The sequence below is a fragment of the Schistocerca gregaria genome, unplaced genomic scaffold (assembly GCF_023897955.1).
Source record: "Schistocerca gregaria isolate iqSchGreg1 unplaced genomic scaffold, iqSchGreg1.2 ptg000248l, whole genome shotgun sequence".
Classification (NCBI taxonomy): domain Eukaryota; kingdom Metazoa; phylum Arthropoda; class Insecta; order Orthoptera; family Acrididae; genus Schistocerca; species Schistocerca gregaria.
In genome coordinates this window covers 801,325-820,600 of record NW_026061757.1, presented here as the reverse complement: position 1 = coordinate 820,600, position 19,276 = coordinate 801,325, and the positions used below count along the sequence as shown (strand labels likewise).

The following is a 19,276-nucleotide window of genomic DNA, read 5'->3' as shown; positions in this document are numbered from 1 at the left end:
GTAGTGCATCCATTTCTGCGTTTCCGTCATGTCATGAGGAACCCATCGTGATGCAATTTTTCGCATGCCCAGGCGTTCCTTCAGGATGCGTAGCACAGCCGTAGGCGATAATCCGTTTCGTGGGCGAGCTCACGAATCGTACGGCGTCGATCACTGTCTACAAACGCGGCCACAGCGTGCACGTCTCCTCCACAGACGCTGGAACTAGCTGCCAGAGCGTGTCTGCCACAGTTTGCCGACCATCGTTGAAGGCTTTTACCCAACGTGCCACTGCTCTGTCTCTGTCTCTTTGTGGGATACAACCTACGACCAGCTGAGAGACGGAAGTGATGACACTTCCTGCATGACCTGACCATCATTTCGCAGTACAATGCTCAAGCACGTACAGTGCAAGCAGTTACTGATTTTTTGACTAATGGGGCTGCTAAGTGCTATACCACCTATTGAGTTCCTATGAGTTAAGCCCTCATGACTTCAACTCAATTTCTAAAGGAAACAATTCACGGCATTCGTTTCAGAACTGCTACAAATTCGTCGGGCAATAGACGGCGCCGCTCGAACTGTCAACACAACTGGCACTGCTAAGAGTATCCTACGACTTCCACAAGGCTGGTAACGAGTTATATGGAATGCTGGTGACTACTTTGAAGGTCAGTAAAACTTTGAAATACGTATATGTTTTCTACGAGCTGTAAATAAATAGTTGCCACTATAAAAGTACCAACCCTCGTATTTACTCCCAGAAAGCTACTGACGTCTAATGAACTGCTATTCCAATTTAAAAGACTGCAATTTGCAATCAGATCAGCGTACAGTTTTACAGTTAATAAAGCACAGGGATAAACTTTAAAATATGCGGCATCAACCCCAAAAGACTCCTGCTTCTCTCACCGTCAACTATACATAGCTGCTTTCGAGTAGGGAATTCGAAAAATTTGTACGTATGTACCCCGGATAACAGAATGAAGAATATTGATTGTAAAGAAGGACTGTAAATGCACTATGTTTTCAATAAAAAATTTTATCTCTTACGCTTTGAAGCTATCATTTTATTCTAGCTACCACACAACCTCATATCAACTCTCTGAGCGAAACCGGTTACCCAAGCTAGTTAATAAATAAGTATTGTGTGTATGGTAGGTGTTCATACTATTTTTCCACCCCGTGTGAGTAGTAAATAAGTAGTACATGATAAAAAAATCAGTCAATTGAACACATAAGGGCTATGAATAAATTCGTTATCATGTGACACTTTATTCATAAATGGCAGCCTTGATGGCACATCTTACTACCATTATGAGATATTATTTAAAAGAGCATTAACTTCTTAAAGAGCCGAAAAAGGAACCTACATGAACATCTCAAAGAAAACATAAATGTACACACATTCAGCGAAAACTCCAAAGATCAAAGAGAACTTACAAACAAACATTATACTGAGATTTTTGACAAAACTTGTATTGGTAATAGGCAGTTCAGAATAAAAGACAATCCTAAATTTCACATACGCTCTATTCGTTTTTCACAAAAGACAATAATTTAATAACGAATAATATCTTTGACGTATAAATGGATGTTGTATGAAGCTTGCAATAGTATGACAAAACAAAAACCGCTCATAACTGAAAACTGATATTTTAAATCTTATAACGTAAGTAGATATCATACATACATTCACAAAAATTACATTTACTGTACAACAGCTTTATTGTATCTAGGTACTGCTATTAATCGAACCCAGTACCGGTAAATGAAGTATAAAAGAAACAGTTCCAGTAGATTAGTGTTACAACAGTGACTACGTTCACATGCGACAAGAGGACGTAAAACGAATGTCGGAAACCGTTTTTCGCTGCCTTGTTAACGTGTTTAGGATCCAAAGCGAATTTCGTAGCCCATTTAAGTATGGCGTCTGGAAAACAACTGTTTCAGTTTCCAATATTGTCAGCGGAAGTGGTATTTTTCTTCTCTTAAATATTAGAGGTAGACAGCTTCACGCTCAGTCTAATATTTCTGATTCTCCTTCATTGCACAATAGGTCAAGTCACTCCGAGAACATCAGCAGAATGTTTGGAAACTGCAACCCAAGCACGTTTTAAGAGCGGTTGTGTGTCTACATATGAAAGAAAATCAGTTGTGGAAGGGGAAAATCGGTAACTACAATCGAATTTACAGAATCGATTTTGCACTGTTTACATGACCGATCAGAAATCGTATTGTGAAAGCGTTTTACGATATCCGGCTTTGGAAGCCCCATGTAATCATAATGAGTATGCATTTTATGTAATTTGTTGAGACTGCAGAACAGTTGACACAGAAAATATTAAAGATACATATCTGTTTAATGTAACTCTCATCGTCAGTTTTAATTACTTCAGCAAATGTTAAATACCAGCTTCTGTAGCTATAAAATTGCAATAGTAGCTTCAGATACAAGAAGTATGGATAGTCTGATTTTTGGATTTACACCTGACTGAGGACCTTGTAATATTGCACTGTAGCCAAAGAAATTGGTACATCTGCCTAATATCGTGTAGGGCCCACGCGAGCACGCAGAAGTGCCACAACATGACGTGGCATGGACTCGACTAATATGTGAATTAGTGCTGGAGGGAAATGACATTATGGATCCTGCAGGACTGTCCATAAATCCATAAGAGTACTAGCGGGTGGGGATCTCTTCTGAACAGCACGTATCAAGGCATCCCAGATATGCTCAATGATGTCCATGACCGAGGAATTTGGTGACCAGCGGAAGTGTTTTAACTCAGAAGAGTGTTCCTGGAGCCACTGTGTAACAATTCTGGACGTGAGGGGTGTCGCATTGTCCTGCTGGAATTTCCCAATTTCCCAAGTCCGTCAGAATGCAGAATGGACATGAGTGGATGCAGGTGTTCAGATAGGATGCTTACGTACATGTCACCTGTCACAATCGTATCTAGACATATCAGGGGTCCCATGTCACTCCAACTACATACATCGTACACAATTACAGAGCCTTAATCATAGTCTCCACACCAGTACGACTCCATCTGCTCGGTACATTTTTAAACGAGACTCGGCTGACTGGACAACATGCTTCCAGTCATCAACAGTTCAAGGTCGGCGCTGACGGGCCCACGCGAGGCTTAAGGCTTTGTGTCGTGCAGTCATCAAGGGCACGTGAGTGGGCCTTTGGCTCAGAAAGCCCATATCTATGATGTTGGATGGTTCGCACGCTGATTTCGATGGACCAGTATCGAAATCTGCAGCAATTTGCGGAAGGGTACCACTTCTGTCACGTTAAACGATTCTCTCCAGTCGTCGTTGGTCACGTTCTTGCAGTATCTTTTTCCGGCCGCAGCGATGTCGGAGATTTGATGTTTTACCGGTACACTCGTGAAATGGTCGTACGGGAAAATCCCTTCGTCATTGCTACCTCGGAGATACTGTGTCCCATATCTCGTGCGCCGACTATAACTCCACGTTCAATCTCACTTACATATTGATAACCTGCTATTGTAGCAGCCGTAACCGATCTAACAACTGTGTCAGAGACTTGTTGTCTAACGTATGCGCCGTATTTTTCCTGTTCACATATCTCTGTATTTGAATACGCATGCCTATTCCAGTTTCTTTGGCGCTCCCGTGTAAAAAGGTTTGAAGTTCCTAGCGGTACTGAAAAACATGCCCTTGTGTGCCAAGGACACCGCGATAAACGTCTGTGCTGTTAATAAGGGGAAAAATGGTGGAAAAGGCACAAGTGGGGAGGAAGGAGGGAAGCACTCTACATGTGAAGACCTTAAGGCACTCGCAGGAATTGGCTGGCAGCGAGTGCTATCGTTCTGAGACGCCCGCTGAAAGCAGATGAAACGAGAGCGGGGCATGGTGCCTCCATTGTGTGGGCGGGCGGTAAGTGCAGCAGCTGCCCTTCTGTTCTGTTCTGTGCTGCTGACAATAGAGGCGCCAAGCGCGGCGCCGCGTACACACCTGTTGCAGCCTGCGGCGCGCGGCGCCACCCACGCCAATCCGACAGACTGACGCCGCCCCTCCGCATCCCCACCACGGGCACAATATTGATCTCACAGGACTGTAGTCAGGAAAACGCTCGTAACGGAAAACGGAAACTGGGGTAGCGTATCTCCACTATGCATTCAGCATCCAGTCGATATTTTTTTTTTTTTTTTTTTTTTTTTTTTTTTTTTTTTTTTTTTTTTTTTGCAAGACACCAAATTTAACACCATCAGCTGCATGTTTACTACTTCATTTTTCGTACTGAACATTTCTTGCCTTATATCGATATATACAGCGCGATTACGTGATGATGTTACAGATTTTCAGAGATGACGGATAACGGTAAATGTGTCAATTTGAGGTAAGGGACAATCGTCTGGGAATTACCAAGTCGAAAGGTATAAGCGAAAATCGTTCTGATATTGACAGTGGAATACACTATGGTAACAAAAGGTCAAGGGATATATATAATGTGTGTATGTATGGGTATCTGTTACCGACGTGAGTATGGCCGCACGATGGGAATTAACAGACGTTGAACGCGGAATGGCAGACGGAGCTAGACGAATGGAACATTCCATTTCGAAAATCGTTATGTAATTGAATATTCAGAGATCCACAGTGTCAAGAGAGTGCCAAGAATACCAAATTTCACACTTTATCCCTCACCGTGCAGTGGCGGACGGCCTTCATTTAACGACCGAGAGCTGTGGCGTTCGCGGAAAGTTGTCAATGCTAACAGACAAGCAGTACTGAGTGAAATGACGCCAGAAATCAATGTGGGACGTACTAAGAATGTATCTGTTAGGACAGAGGGGCAGAATTTGGCGTAGATTTGCAATGGCGGCAAACGATCGATGCGAGTGCCTTTTCCAAGAGCACGACGTCGCCTGCAGAGTTTCCTGGGCTCGTGACCATATCGCTTGGACCCCAGGCGACTAGGTAGCCGCGGCCTAGTCAGATGAGTCCCGATTTCAATTGGTAAGAGCTGATGGTACGGTTCGAACGTGGACCCAAATTGTCAACAAGGCAAGCTGCTGGTGATTCCGCATTGGTGTGGGATGTGTTTACGTACTATGGACTGGGCATTCTGGTTCAAATGAATCGATGATTTCCTGGAAATGCGTATGTTCAGCTAGTTGAAGACCATTTACAATCATTCATGGACTTTATGTTCCCGAACAACAACGATGGATTTTTGGGGATGACAATACACCATGTCACTGGGCCACAATTGTTCTGGACGATTCGAGCGAATTGAACATAATCGATAGGTCAGTACGCGCACAAAATACTGCACCGATAACACTGTCGCAGTTATGGACGGCTATAAAGGCAGCATTGCTCAGTATCTCCGGAGGGGACTTCCAGCTTGTTGAGTCCATGTCACGTCGAGTTGCTGCAATACGCCGGGCAATAGGATATCCGATACGACATTATGAGGTATCCCATGTTTTTTGTCTCCTCAGTGAACATGTACCGGTACTGTTGAACAACCGTTGTAAAAATAACAGCCTGTGAAACCTGAGCAGGTAAATCGAATTCATTGTTACCGCACTGTAGACTGAAAATTTTCGGTTTTACTAGTCCATCATCAGGTCAGATTTTTGATGGTATTGGGGAATATTCAGAGGGAATTCCGAACAGCATGTCGGGGTTCGGAGGTTGGGTCCCTTAGTTTGGCATAAAGCAGAACTTGAGTACGTTTTCGCTTGTATCTTTCGACTCGGTCGTTTCTGGACTACGGCTCTTTTCACAAATTCATACATTTTCCCTTCCTATTGTCCTTGTAAGTCCATAACACGATCTCCGAATCACCCTGTATGCATTCTAAACATGTGAGCTCCCAAAATAATACAAAAAAGTATTGCAGTGCTAACACTAAAAAATGGCATCTGCAGGCAGCTGCTAACAATATACGACCATCAGTTTGATAACACACGCGTCTGAGATCTTGACCTCCCTGGTTGTAAGGTGGATAAAAAGCAGGGTAGATGCAGTGATGGCAGATGACCAGTTTAGCTTTAGAAGAGGTGCTGGTACACGGAAAGTAATACTCAACTTACGCGTAATTCTTGAGTAAAGACCAAGGAAGACTCAGGACACGTTCGTCGATATTGAAAAAAGATTTAACAGCATAGACTGGCTACAGCTTCATGAGAGAGAGAGAGAGAGAGAGAGAGAGGGCGGGAGAGAGAGAGAGAGCTATAAAGTATAAGGAGAGAAGAGTAGTGACAGAAAGTAACGAAGAACAAGTGGCTGTGATAAGATGTGGAGAACATCAAGAAGAAATGAACGACAGAAAGGAAATATTTCTTTTTTTCTTCAGGATAAGAAGTTCTCGCGTTACGAGGGATGGAAACATCCCGAATTAGTAAAAATAGTGGTTTATTCGTATAAAATTAATGTTTATTGGTTTGCTTTTTGAGAGGGTCCCCCTTGAGTAAAACACAATTTTTCCTTCTTTTCCCAGATATGTTTCGCTGAAATTTCAGCGTCGTCAGTGACCTTTTTTTTATTATCTTTAAGAAAAAAAAACAGGAAAAATTCTCTTTGCTGCTTGCCCTCTTCTACGTTTGAATTTTTAAGACAGTAGTAATATATTTGAAAAAACTAAGTTTTATATATGTTTCTCGTTCCATGTGTGGTTCAACTGCAACCGTATAGAACATGATATAGAACAGTTCGAAATTTTGCGATTGGGGATGTGATGCTTATGCCTACCATTAACTAATTCTATGTGGAAGTTGATTAATGGTTATTATTAAATTAGCCAGAGTACCCGGCTTCTCTCAGGAAGTAGAAATGAGATTGTGTTGTAGCTGTAATAAAAAGACGAACGTCAAGGTATAAAAGGTGAAAAATTACTTATATGAGGGCTATCCACAAAGTACATTACGTTTTGGAATTAAAAATAAATAAAGTATTGGAAATTGTTTTATTATATACAGATGAAAGCCACACTTAAATACTACTTTTCTACATAGTTGTCATTTAAATTAAGGCACTATCGTAGCGATGGACGAGCTTGGAAATTCCTTCGTCGTAAATTTCGGCCGCCTGCGCCTTCAACCACGAGGTTACCTCTTCTTGAAGCTGTACGTCGTCATCAAAACTCTGCATAGCCAACCACTTCTTCATTGCTGGGAATAAGTGGAAGTCGCTCGGTGCCAGGTCGGGACTGTACGGCGGATGAGGAAACAACTCCGACTTAACTTCGAGAACTTCACGAGTGGCATTTGCCGTGTGGGCCCGGGCGTTGTCATGATTCAGCAATATCTTTGAGCCCAACTCTCCCCTGCGCTTGTTTTGTATTGCTCTTCTGAGGTTGTGCAGAGTTTGGCAATACCTTTGAGAGTTTATTGTAGTGCCTCTTTCCAGGAAATCCACAAAAATCACACCTTTTCTGTCCCAAAAGACAGTCGCCATCACCTTTCTTGCCGACATGGTCTGCATGCATTTCTTGCGATTCTGGGGGGAATTTGTGTGCCCCCACTGCACTGACTGCAATTTTGTCTCGCAGTTCACATGCTTAACCCATGTTTCGTTACCAGTAACGATGCGATCGAGCAATGAGTCGCCATCTTTCTCGTAAGCGTCAAAAAACTTTAACACTGCAGCCATTCGCTAATTTTTCTAGATCTGTGCCAAGATTTTTGGTATCTATCTTGCAAAAAGCTTGTGGTAACCAAGCTTTTCGGTAATGATTTCGTGCAACAAATTTCGTGAAATTTGTGGAAAACTTATAGAGAGTTCCGTTATTGTGAAATTACGGTTTTCACGGACGGCGGCATCGACTTTATCGACAAGTTCGGCAGTCACTATGCTGGGTCTCCCACTTCGCTCTTCGTCATGAACGTTAGTTCAGCCATTTTTAAATTTTATGACCCATTGACGCACTCCACCTTCAGTGATTATGTTGTCCCCATACACTTCACAAAGCTGCCGATGGATTTCTATCGGTGTACAGCTTTTTGCAGTCAGAAACCTTGTCACAGCACGCACTTCACACTTGGCGGCATTTTCAATTAACGCTGACATTTCAAACTGTCACAGTAACTCAACGGAGTACAGCACGAACCTCTCACTAGCACGGCAGGATGCCGACTGAGCGGCGGAATGCTATGACACCAAGATGGCCGCGCTAGCCCCGCCCCTAACAGACACAAACGAAAACGTAATGTACTTTGTGGATAGCCCTCGTATATTCAAACTGTTTACAATACTTGTTTATCAACTACTTTTTTCACTTTGTTATCTGGAGTACATATGCACAAAGTTTTCGAATTTTGTACTGGAGAGTGAGCCACATATAGTCGACCGAGAGAGAAGCTGGAGTCTTTGAGGTTGATGGCGCAGTGTTTAGACGTTTATCCCTGAGCTTGGCTAACCATTAAACTGTACTCTATGTTATTGGAAATTGCAGTCTTTTAAACTGGAATGGCAGTTCATTAGAGATCATTAGTATTCAGGGAATAAATAAAGTGTGTCGTTTGTTATTTCCAGTCATAAGTTAGGTTTTCATAACGTTACTCGATAGCTGTTTGACGATCATCTTTGTTCTAGTGCATAGTTTTGATGCGTTTAAATTTCTGACTATTGTGGTCGGATTTTCAATTTTAAGTCGAAATCTGTGGAATATCATTCCTGGTACGTGCAAAGAGTTTAGAAAATATGCAGAGAAATGTAAACTTTCTTCAACGTTTACCGTCGTGTAGATTGATTTATATTCTCTCTCTAAACCGGAAATTTTGTTTTGAATTGTAAAGTAGATATCGTCGACAGTATTATTTCTTGTTGTCAAAATTACTTTTTCAACGAGCCAGTCGTAATTGGTATAGTTGTGAACAATGTTTGGATAAATTAGGTCGATCAGTTCGTAGTGGCTATGTTGCAGAAATCAATGTTGATTTTAATGAGGCCGATCGTCTGATCTGTACGAGGTGTAGCTTCACCTATTTGTAAAAGTCGTTGAGCAAAATATGCTGTTGTACCGTGTTTCTATAGTTCAACTCTCATATTTTTTGTTAGTCGCAGTATTTGTATGCGTGGCCAGAGAAGTAATTTATTCCAAAGCCTACACTGATCTCGTCAGCTGGTGATGACTTGGGGATAACTGGAAGTGTTAATGTAAAATCTCCTGTAGAGCTCTTCCCATCGCGTCAGAGTTCCCTCGCAAGCCTTTTAATGGTCTGTCCGTGACTTCGAGTGATTTTAATGTTCGTATGTTTGTTGTTGTTTGATTTCTGGCCACGGCGAGCTGCATGTTAACGTTATGTAGAGGCCAGGTCATCCATATTTTTTATGCAGGTCATACCACCTAGAATGTATTCGTGGATGTGTCTCAGACTTCCTATGTATGACGAGGGTAAGATTACCATTTTTCCAACGTCGTCAATGTTTCCGTCATTTACGGCTGCTTCTCGATCGTGGATGTATTCTTCCGGGCGTGCACGGTGGCCTCGTGGTTTAGGGCGCCATGTCACGGATTGCGCAGCCCCTCCCGCGGGAGGTTCGAGTCCTGTCTCGGACATAGGTGTGTGTGTTGTTCTAAGCATATGTTAGTTGAAGTAGTGTCTAAGTCTAGGGACCGATGACCTTAGTAGTTTGGTCGCTTAGGAATTCACATATATTTGAATATTTTTGTGTTCTTCCGTGAGTTGTTTCTTCTCATTCACTCCTATGTAAAGCATCCGTTCCGCTTCTATTTTTGCAAGTATTTCTACCACAATTGTTGGAATAAGCGGGCAGTGCTGAGAATGTGATTGTATGTTTCATTTTCTTTGTTAAATGGTAAGCATAGATCTCCTGTTAAGTGACTTTCTTGTTTCTTTCTACGCCTGTTTCAGGTCTAATTTGTTTCACTTCGAGGTAATATCCGTCCTCTCCGTGCAGGAATATTAATGGATATTGGAGGGCGTCATGTGGACGGTGTGGTTTTGCAATGCATTGTGGTCCTTCTTTTCTTCATTCTATAATTACCCGAGAGATCACACATTTCAGCCAATCGCTTGCGTTAACCGCCCCAGAACAAGGAGGCCGGCCGGAGTGGCCGAGCGGTTCTGGGCGATTCAGTCTGGAACCGCGCGACCGCAAAGGTCGCAGGTTCGACTCCTGCCTCGGACATGGATGTGTGTGATATCCTTAGTTTAGTTAGATTTAAGTAGTTCTAAGTTCTAGGGGACTGATGACCTCAGATGTTTAGTCCCATAGTGCTCAGAGCTATTTGAACCATTTCGAAGAACAAGGAGTATAAACACTGAAAGGTTAACCTCCAAGACTTTGCACGTCAACTGTGCACTGTACCCGCGTTGCAGTATTTAGATGTACGCAGTTGGCCAACTTCTAACAAGATGTACACTACTGCGTGATTATTTTGTCCACACTCTATATATTGCACTGGCTATTTAGAAAGGATGATTAGATATAAGAAAGATCCCGATACCTAATCACGCCAGGCTAAGCAAGTGCAAAAATACATAAAATCATCCCAGACAGAAATATTGAACGCTTGGTGTGCAGGTATATGCTTATGTGCGTAAAATAATGGTATCAATGACTTGCTCAATACGTGCATTATACCTAATGTGCTGTGCTTGTAGAACGTTAAAACTGTCCGTCTCAGTAAATTATTTTCACTATTTCTCTTCACCTCGAGTGATGTCCAAAGCGTCAACTGAGGCAGGAAAGAAGGCAAGTCAATGTGACCACAAATAAGAAACAAATTCTGCAGAAGCGAACTGTGTTTCAGACACCATGGAGTGAGTAGGCAAATGCAGGGATGGGCGCTATCAGGACAGAAATTTTCAAAACCTTCGTAGTGGTTTAAATCAGTTTTCTTTCAACTTACTCTAACCATACATTCCTCGTGGTGATTTCCCGCCTGTCAAAAAAATTTAAGTTAATCGTTCAGTTATCGCTGTGCAATTAAAAGAGGAGGAAATGAGGAAAGCAATACCTTATGCTTCCTCTACCCAAAAAGTTATTCAGAGGTCCCTTAAACCTTACTCGTGATGTCTGCTCGGTCTCGTGTCTCTTGTGCCTTCGTTGGTTAAAGAAGGGTGACGATCAAGAACTGCAGTCAGCGTATGCGCCGTGCATTAGATTTCCGAGGTTAGCATTGACAGCGGTGATGGATGAATGCCGAGGCGGCCCATATGGCCGGGTACTGACTATCAGATCAGGCTCACCTGCGGTCGATTAGGTTTCACTGAGAGCAGCTCTGAAAACCTTTGCTCCGCCATGTTCTCAAACGGTATACTCTAGCTCGGAGCGCGCAGTCTGTTTCTAGCAAAATCCTAGAATATGTTCTTAGTTCAAATATTATGACGCACCTGAAGCTAAATAATTTTTTCCGTGGAAATCAGGAGGAGTCCTGGAAACATTTCTTATGTGAAACTGAACTCGCATTCGTAAGAAATAATGTACTAGGTAGAGAGGTCTAGACTTTCGGAAATCGTTTGACGCTATACTACACTGGCACCTTCTGTTTATAAAATAAGTGCCTGTGGGATACATGCGATTGAATCGAAAAATTCTTGGTGGGCAGGACGCAGCACATTGTCCTGGATTCATCTACGGACACTGAAGTAGTATTTTGTTTTAGTTGTGCCACAGGGTAGAGTAATCGTACTGCTGCTGTTAATGTTATATATTAAATACTTAAGGAATAGTATTACGTAACGGGCTATTTCCACTGTCCTTCACTGAGGGATGCTGCTTTTCTCGGTCAAGATGGCGAAACCGCTTTCCTAACCGTGCAACGAAGGTTCGATCGGCGGGTGAGGAAGTAAGAAGTACTTGGAAGCATAGATTGAAGAAAAGTAGACACATATCAATAAAATTCTTTCTTGCTACATTGATTTAGGCTAGATACAGGCGTCTACGGTGTACAGCGAGAATAGCCAGTTCTCTGACGGCCGCTATATTTTTATCAGGATGAGCACGGAATGTACAATCAGTTATCGTAGCGTCGTAAAATTCAGTCACCTTTCAGCTGTAATAAGACATCAATCTGACAACTATGACTAGAACATCACCTGTAGCTGGTTGCTTGGTAAGTGGCTAAAGCGAGTACCGGTCCACTGTGTCTACAGATTAATTGAGCAATTTGGTATGTAGCAGTGTGAACGTCGGATGAACAACAAGAATATGAAATACTATCAATTTATTGTAATTTTCTAGACGCCCTGTAAATAATGTGTATCGACAAAATAAAGTTTCTTTTGTATCGTATTATCAAATGGTTCTGAAACCATTTCTGTTTTCATTGCTGGGGTATTCTACATTGAAGTATGTAGCATATAAACTTTGAATATATTTTTTCGCCTCCGCATAGCATTTCTTCAATCTGTACCTAATAACTTCCACTCTGGGGAAAAACAGAAAGGCATTTTTGCAATGACATTTAGAAAATTTAAAACATAAAAAATTATAAAAACTATTTCACGGTAGAAGAGTTCCTAGAACGATACATTTAGAAATTTTACACTGACTCAGAAGTAATAATGCGTGTTACTGATTATCCACTTTTTACATGCTAAACATTCCAATTTTCAGATTTATATTGCTTCGCCTTCGTTTTCCATAACTAGTCATTTGGCCTGTGAATGACTATAAATAGGCATTAAAAATCTATCTATAAATAAAAAATGTACGGCCCGTAAACCGGACATTTTACTACAGACATACGTCACAAAGAAACAAACCACTTTTTTTACGTTATAAAATCATCAATACGATTACAGAAAGAGGTAATTGAAAAACAAAGTTGAATTGACCCAGATTTAAGCCCGAGGTATGTACATTGCTAGGGCAGCACTGTACTACTTTTTGATCAAATATTTTACTGTGCTAAATTACAAAGAATCACTACGTTGTATAAAGTTTGATGCAGAACTTAACCACTATCGACACATTTTCAGGTTAATAGAATAACGAAGGAATTAAAGAAAATATCAATCAGCATTCGTATCCTGAGCTTCAGTCGATTTTAACTTCTTGCAGAACATTCCCACTATTCTATGTTTGTGTATTGCATGAGCTGCCTTTAGATGTTAATTAAAGGAGTTAAATGTAACTATAGCCAGTGAATAATTGTTATGGCTCAAATGGCTCTGAGCACCGTGGGACTTAACTGCTGTGGTCATCAGTCCCCTAGAATTTAGAACTCCTTCAACCTAACCAACCTAAGGACATCACACACATCCATGCCCGAGGCAGGATTCGAACCTGCGACCATAGCGGTCGCGCGGTTTCAGACTGTAGCGCCAAGAACCGCTCGGCCACTCCGGCCGGCAATAATTGTTTCATAGAATATTTTTTTTTACCTTGGACACCAAGAGCTATTCGCTAACGTAGCTTTAAATAGTTATGAGAGTCAGTGTGTTATGCACTAAATGATAACATGGAGTGTTTATATAGCATTTACTGTAATTATGTGACAACTACTTTGTTAGTAACAAGACAGCTTTTTTCACTCGTTCTTGGGCTACCAAGATATAAATTGCACACTCCCACATCAAGGACCTAATAAGTCAAACGAGGCGAGTTTGAGAAGTAGAGGCAGCAGAGGACATTTTAATTTCCACTGTCTATACTTTTACAAATAAGTTCATGAAAGTTTGTCAGCATGACCAGGAAGGATTCAGGGTTCACTCTCATAGCACTGGAAGGTCAAAAAATAAATTTTTGTACATGTGAAGTTTCATTATTTTTTGGCTGCATTTGTTGCTCTAGGATTCTTCGATGAATTTTGCACAGCATACAAACCAAATTTACAAGTGGATGAAACTCTAGAATTTTCCAAGTCAATTGAAAACTGTAGTAAAATTAGGTAATTAACTACAAAGTTTTAGTTTTTTCTAAATATTATGTTTAAAATGTAACAGCTCATTCATTGTTTCATAAATGAAGCACTAGAGTTTCATACACATGTCAGTATTGTTTGTATGCTATGCAAAATTCATCGAAGAATCTCTTTTACTTATGAAGAAAAGCGTACCTATAGCAACTAATGCAGCCAATAGTAAGTGATAAAATGATATAATTTCACATGTAAAAAGATATTTTGTTAAATTTTTGAACTTCCACTGCTATGAGTGTGAATCCTGAATCCTTCCTGACCATGCTGACAAAGTTTTATGAATTTATTTGTTAAAGTACAGACAGCGGAAATTAAAATGTCTTGTGGTGCCTCTTCTGCTCCAAGTCGGCCCGTTTTTTGTCCTAATCCCCTTAAAGTATTTGAAAGAATGGTATTTACAACGAAATTTTGTTAGTTAGACAGTACTCAACACAGCAGAAGAAGAATACTTTACACGGATACGAATAATCTGTCTGTCCACCCTTTACGAATTCCTTCATTTGTCGAAAATGCTGGAGAATGGAACCCACCTTCATTTTAGTTTTTGCAGTTGACAGTGAAACATTTTGGAACTGCTCTTTATTGTCTTTAAAATTCCTTAGTTCATACGAGTTGTATTTATTATATCCCCACCAATGAAAATTTAGTCTACAAAAAGTGCCGTGAAAATCGGATGCTAAGATCATTGCCACAGATTCGAAGTACACCACGATTCTTTTATCGTTGTTGAAATTCTTAATACGAACAGACAAGGGGATGCAGAAGTTCACATGTCCAAAAGAACGGATTCCACATGTATATATAATTAAGGCGAGACGGCCAACTATCTCTTCATTGCGGATGCACACCATCCTCGAACTCTTACGGGAATCGGCGAAATGTCGCGATTAATGAGAATAATGGGTAAGGGACACTACGTCAGTAGTGTGTGAATAAGCTGAGAATTTGAATCCGACGGGCAGCGTGCTAGGGTAGTCCGTGCAGTTGCTACGACCACTGTGTCCGTATGGCTCAGTCGGCTCTCAGCCGTGCTGCGGAGCGGACGTGTGTGGGCCTATGCGGCGCCCCGCGAGCGGACCGTTGTTTACCCTTGCGACTAGCGGTATAGTAGTGCCGACGGATCACCTCGAACGACGATGGCGCTTTGGTACGAAAAGCCTACGATAAAACTAACGGCGCATGCCAAGTACGCACAACCTAAGGCAGTCCAAGTGGCGCGTTTTCTGCATGAAGTAATGCACGTCTATCCAAGGGAACTTCTAGGAATACATCGCTCGATCGTCTCCGGCACGGTTTCCCTGAAATTTGTCGATGAAGCAGCATGCTAGCGGTTTGTTTGCGTTTCCACCGGTCGACATCGTTTCCATCACTCGGACGACAGTGTGGGCGTAGTGACTGTCAAGCATATACGACTCCGGGTCCGGACCATACGATTGTTCGAGCTGCGGCCTTAAAATCCAAAATGGTTCAAATGCCTCTGAGCACAATGGGACTTTACATCTGAGGTCATCAGTCCCCTAGAACTTAGAACTACTTAAACCTAACTAACCTAACGACATCACACACAGCCATGACCGAGGCAGGATTCGAACCTGCGACCGTAGCCTAGAACCGCTCGGCCACACTGGCCGGCTGCGGCCTTAAGGGGAGCTACTAAGTCATGTGGCAGAAAAGTGGCACACGCTCGAGATGTATCGAGATGAAATGCGACAGGTGCGAATTGATCAGCGTAAACATATCTCATCGTACACGACCATTCGTGGCTGTCACGCGATCGTCATGTATGACGGTCAACCGCGGACTTATTCAGGGTGCGGGCAGGGAGGGCATGTTCGCTCCGGATGCCTGCAGAGAAGCATCGTCCAGAAGGTTCTTGACGACACGACGCCCACATCGCAACTGAGAACGCTGCCTATTACCTACGTCCAGGCAATGGAGAACATGACGAAAGCGGACGCTGTCCGTTACCGTTACTGAGCGCCGCGGCCTGATTTCCGCGCGCACGATGCCACGGCCGCCGCCGGAACCGTCGGCGTGCTCGACAGCAGTGACACCGCCTGCATTTATCCGTGTAAAGAGGTGGAGCACCTGAAGGTCGATTCAAGCTGGGACACGAAGACGCGGGTGGTGCCTACTGTTCGGCGTGATCCACAGGACGCAGACATACGTTTCCGCAAGCGGACGTCGGCCAGACGCCGAAAGGATAGGAGCAGGAAGCCCTCCACAAGCAACGACTCGCAAGACGGTGACCAAGTGCAATAAGAGGAGGCTGATCCATCCATAGCGCGGGTTGTGGACCTCGCTCCAGTAATTCCTGGTTCACTGCTGGCAACGACCGATCAAGGACAGTTTGACTATAATCTACCGTCTGACGAGCTCCCTCACGATGTTGCGGCTAAGACACCACATTAAAGTCGTCAGTCACCTAACGTGCCGCAGCTTCAGTTTGGTGTTGGGGCGTCTGAGGTGGAGATGGAAAGACTGATGTCAGACTCGAGCGACCACCTAAAGCCCGCGGCCGGCATATCGTCAGACGGACATCTCGTCTCGGTAGGTCACTAACATGCACGTTTCCGATGACAAGTACGGACAGATGAGCTACATGCCGCTTACTGGCTCAAACGACTGCAGAATACGTCGTCATAGTATCCAGTGACCCAGGTGTATGCGTTAGGTACAGCCAGTGTCAACGACATTCGTTACACGATCATAACCGAGCTACAAGGACGTGATTCGGGTGGCAGACATACAATGCTTCTTCCAGAGGTAAGGCCTGATCTGCACTTGGATGTTTATGGATAAATTCTTACAGAAAACCGGCTACCGCCGGTGGTGTTGGCGCGACTACACTAATACGTGATGTAATGGAAGCAAATATACAATATTTTTCATCAGAAAAAGCCAATTTGCTCACCATCGGTGCAGTCCGCCTCGAGAACCTGTACACTCCATGTGGAATGACGAAGGGTCGAAAGCAAAGTCCATTAATCTACTGAGGTAGCTCCATTATTCCAAGCGTCACAGAGCACTTGGTGGGACCATTACCAGCGTCTTATGCCCCGAGTATCAGATCTCTCACCATGTCCCATTTCTGGCCTTTTACAGATGGTCAAGCAACTAGCTTTGCACGATTCATGGACAATCATCTGCGGTGAACGATGCTGATATACGTAGTTCACTAGCCACTCGGCCAGCAGGTTGGACAGGATTTACGTTTCCCGAGGGCTTCAGGCCACGACTGTCGGTGCCGAGATGTAGCCCTCCGCATTCACCGACCACCAGGCCTTCATCTGCGTTTTATTCTCCCATGGCAACAGACGAGCCGCAGTAGAAGACCATGGACTCTTAACATCAGCATTCTCCAGGAAGAGGATTGCTGTCTGTCACTGATACCTGGCACAAAGTGCGAGACATAGTCATGATTCCGCAATACAGTGGTGGACACACTGAGCCATATCAGCTATTCGACACACGCTCGTGGCGTATGGGCGAGACAGAGCGCACTACACAGTCTTGAGAGAAGTAGCAACCACTTTCGCCGGGGCTCCAAACGGTCGTCTACCGGATACAGGCGCGGCACCTGCAGACCGCGGTAGCCAGATTGGAAGGTAAGCAGTTTCAAGCGAGACCGAAAGATACGGTCCCGTATGAACGTGCTTCTCTCTATCACATCGTCAGAGAACGGACACATCGTAAGAGGCTACTGATCACGGCAGTTGTTGCGGCGGACTTGCAACGTGCACACAAACACACCGCCATCTCCCGTGTCATCAGAGATTATTACTGCCCTCTTTCCCTGGACGGTCAGCGGCCTGCCAGTGAGGTTGGTTAAGGCACGAGGAAGCGACAGATTCTTGGAGGCCGTGACACTGGGAGAATTGCACATCGTCCTGTGGATGGGCGCGAGAAAGATATCCATTCGACCTGATGGCCTTCCCATTGAATTTTATAGCACTTTCTCTGACTTGATGGGGAAAGCTTGGTGGCAGATGTGCTGGATCCGGATGTTCTCAAGACAGCGACCCATTGCAGGAAGAGGAGGACAATCCCTCTGTACTGTGGACCCTACTCCAGCAATTTCTGTTTTGGTGCTGGCAACAAAGGACAAAGACAGTTTAACGATAGTCAAATCTCTGACGAGCTGCCTGGGGATGTAGCTGCTAAGACATCAAATGGACAAATGAACGTCATCGTCGTCTAAGTTACCGCAATCCCCACCGTCGCCCACCGCCCCCCCCCCCCCCAAAAAAAAGGCATTGTAATCTGTGTGCCAAAGCCGATCGGAGGGTGCAGACTGTAAGACGTCCAGGCGTTGACGTCAGTGAATTTGGGTTATAAGCTGTTAGCAAACATATTTCGTGCTTCCTTGTTACTGTCAAGGATGCCAGTCACTCCGACGTAACATGTCTGAGAGGTGGCAGTAATATATGCAGAACACGGCGTTAAGCGAGTGCTGAATCCTGCCTTGACGTTAAATATGTGGGCTCCAGTAACCCTGCCTTCTGGGATCGCTAGACAACATTCAGCCAAAGCACATTAATGAGTTTTATTACGAAATGGACAATGACAATACTTAACTTTGGCAATAACATAGATGTGTAGCAATAAGAGGTCTTCACGCCGGGCAAATCGTATTAATAAGTTTTATTAAGAAATGAACAGTGACAATACTTAATGTTGAAAATAACAAAGAAGTGTAGCAAGAAAAGGGCGACATGCAAATAAAAAATGTTCTTCAGTACATACAATTACTAAATCGCTGGTCTCGAAGTGCCTAATGCAATGTAACTATCAATAACTCAAGACATACATCTTGAAAAGTTTGTACCAAAGTCCAAGTAATGTAAAAACTATGAAAAATAACAAGGAAATTTCTTCAGTCACCCACCATAAAAGCACCAACAATTCGCCAGCATTCGAATTCATTTAGCTTCGACATAATGCACTCTCAGCCACACGGAACACTGTACTGATCACGTATGACACTTGTGACGTATTGGATCCTCAATATTTTGCACAGGTGTCGTTCGTGATAAAGCACAACAGCGCAACCCGCAGGGTTGTCCATTATTTCTTGCGGCGTTTCCGTATTTTCATAATATTCAAAATTCGTAATACAAATCATATATATATATATATATATATATGTTTTTCCGGACATGTCCGAAAGATGGTATTGTTCTGGTTCACCTACCATTTGACCAACTTCTTGTGTGCGGTTGTACAAACAGATACCATCTTCATATATATATAGTGTTAAGGCTCACCGGCCATTTGACCATCTGTGTGGATGCACAAACAGTGTCCGAACTCTTACGGGAATCGACATTAAAGCCGCGAATAATGAGTGTAGTGGGCAGGGGCACTATGAATATAGTGCGGGACAATAAGTGTGGGTTTCACGGGAGGCGTGCCAGA

The 19,276-nt window shown here is 43.3% G+C and overlaps 1 protein-coding gene across 1 annotated transcript in view; it reads left to right on the top strand.

Moving 5' to 3' along the window:
- Positions 1-562: 562 nt before the first annotated feature.
- The window catches only part of LOC126305103 (rab effector Noc2-like), an 817,922-nt gene continuing 799,208 nt past the window's right edge, over positions 563-19,276 (top strand). The window contains exon 1 of the mRNA XM_049992015.1: positions 563-650. The gene's annotated coding sequence lies outside the window, so the exon portion shown is untranslated. The remainder of the gene's footprint in view (positions 651-19,276) is intronic.